At 32.9% G+C, this 2744-nt stretch overlaps 1 non-coding gene across 1 annotated transcript; it reads left to right on the forward strand.

Annotated features, from left to right (window-relative positions):
• The first annotated feature begins 2082 nt into the window (after nucleotides 1-2082).
• LOC139903412 (small nucleolar RNA R71) lies at nucleotides 2083-2189 on the forward strand. Its single transcript, XR_011778232.1, has one exon. It is a non-coding gene; the product is annotated as a small nucleolar RNA R71 (small nucleolar RNA).
• Nucleotides 2190-2744: the final 555 nt, after the last annotated feature.

Consider the following 2744-nt stretch of genomic DNA (forward strand, 5'->3'; position numbering starts at 1 on the left):
TTCTAATCCATTCCAAGTAATCATCTAAGATCAAGGAACCTTTGTTATTTACAGTAGGTTATCTTTCTAATTCAAGGTAATATTCATATTCAAACTTTGTAACTTGTTCGCAAATAAAAGTTAATCTTTCTAACTTGACTTTTAAAATCAACTAAACACATGTTCTATATCTATATGATATGTTAACTTAATGATTTAAAACCTGGAAACACGATGAACACCATAAAATCGGATATACGCCGTCGTAGTGAAACCGGGGGCTGTTTGGGTTTGGATAATTAAAAACTATGATAAACCTTGATTTAAAAGTTGTTCTTCTGGGAAAATGATTTTTCATATGAACATGAAACTATATCCAAAAATCTTGGTTAAACTCAAAGTGAAAGTATGTTTTTCAAAATGGTCATCAAGATGTCGTTCTTTCGACGGAAATGACTACCTCTTTAGTAATTGACATGTAACTTAAATTTTCGACTATAAACCTATACCTTTTATGTTTGGATTCGTAAATTAGAGTTCAATATGAAATCATAGCAATTTGATTCACTCAAAACGGATTTAAAATGAAGAAGTTATGGGTAAAACAAGATTGGATATTTTTGATCTTTTTAGCTACGGGAAATGTTTAAAAAATCTATACAAATCATATCCTAGCTAACTTATATTGTATTATACATGTATTCTAATATATTATGTAATCTTGGGATACCATAGACACGTATGCAAATGTTTTGACATATCATATCGACCCATGTATATATATTATTTGGAACAACCATAGACACTCTATATGCAGTAATGTTTGAGTTAGCTATATAGGGTTAAGGTTGATTCCAAAAATATATATATACTTTGAGTTGTGATCTAGCCAGAGATGTGTATACACTGGGTCGTGGATTGATCCAAGATAATATATATCGATTTATTTCTGTACATCTAACTCTGGACAACTAGTTGTAGGTTATTAACGAGGACAACTGACTTAATACACACAAATCTTTAAAACATAATAAAAATGGTTGTAATTATATTTTGATCATACTTTGGTATAGATGTACATATTTGTATAGGTTCGTGAATCTATCCGTGGCCAAGTCTTATTTCCGAGGAAGGAAATATCTGTGAAAGTGAGTTATAGTCCCACTTTTAAAATCTAATATTTTTGGGATGAGAATACATGCATGTTTTATAAATGATTTACAAAATAGACACAAGTACGTGAAACTACATTCTATGGTTGAATTATCGAAATCGAATATGCTCCTTTTTATTAAGTCTGGTAATCTAAGAATTAGGGAACATACACCCTAATTGACGCAAATCCTAAAGATAGATCTATTGGGCCTAACAAACCTCATCCAAAGTACCGGATGCTTTAGTACTTCGATACTTATATCATATCCGAAGGGAGTCCCGGAATGATGGGGATATTCTTATATATGCATCTTGTTAATGTCGGTTACCAGGTGTTCACCATATGAATGATTTTTATCTCTATGTATGGGATGTGTATTGAAATATGAAATCTTGTGGTCTGTTGTTACGATTTGATATATATAGGTTAAACCTATAACTCACCAACATTTTTGTTGACGTTTAAAGCATGTTTATTCTCAGGTGAATACTAAGAGCTTCCGCTATTGCATACTAAATTAAGGACAAGATTTGGAGTCCATGATTGTATAATATTGTTTAAAAAAACTGCATTCGAAGACTTATGTTGATGTGTAATATTATTGTAAACCATTATGTAATGGTCGTGTGAAAAACGCTATATTTTAGATTATCATTATTTGATAATCGTCGTAATATTTTAAAGGTTATGGTTTGTTCTAAAATCGAATGCAGTCTTTGAAAAACGTCTCATATAGAGGTCAAAACCTCGCAACGAAATCAATTAATATGGAACGTTTATAATTAATATGAACGGGAAATTTCAAGTGGGAGGCTGTATTATCAATAATTTTGTGAGCTTCAGTTGCGATTTTCTTCATAATGGAACCACCAGCTGCTGTGTCGATGTCTTTTCTTGTAGCAACGTCGCATCCTTGGTAGAATATTTGTACTATTTGATAAGTATCTAAACCGTGTTGAGGACATCCTCTCAACAACTTTCTGAATCTTGTCCATGCCTCATATAGAGTTTCATTTGGCTTTTGCGTGAACGTAACAATTTCTCCTTAAAGTCTCACGGCTTTAGATGCCGGAAAGAATCTTTTAAGAAAGTTTTCAACAAAAACATCCCATGTATCAATCGCTCCTTCAGGTAACGATTCTAACCAATCTTTGGCTTCTCCCTTTAAAGTCCAGGGAAATAACATGAGATAGATCTGTTCATCCTTAACTTCTCTAATTTTAAATAGAGTACAGATCCTATTAAAAGTTCGAAGATGTTCGTTTGGATCTTCCTTTAGTGTACCACTAAATTGGCATTGATTAGTTACCATGTGTAGGATTTGTCCTTTGATTTCATAATCTGGTGTATTAATGTCTGGTTGAGTAATGGCATGACCTTGGCCCGTGCGTGTGGCTCTCATTCGATCTTCCATACTTAGAGGTTCCTGATTTTCCATGATTGAATTTGTTGAATCTGAATCACTAGAGGATTCAGATTTAATGGTTTATTCCTCGACAATCTCTGGTTGAATGATTTGTGGTTCAGGAGGAATGATTAGTGGTTTAGGATCTTTGAATTGTCCATGAATATCCTTCGGGTTCTCAATTGTGAGGTCGGGTTCAAAAAA

The sequence above is a fragment of the Rutidosis leptorrhynchoides genome, chromosome 3 (genome assembly GCF_046630445.1).
Source record: "Rutidosis leptorrhynchoides isolate AG116_Rl617_1_P2 chromosome 3, CSIRO_AGI_Rlap_v1, whole genome shotgun sequence".
NCBI classification, from domain to species: domain Eukaryota; kingdom Viridiplantae; phylum Streptophyta; class Magnoliopsida; order Asterales; family Asteraceae; genus Rutidosis; species Rutidosis leptorrhynchoides.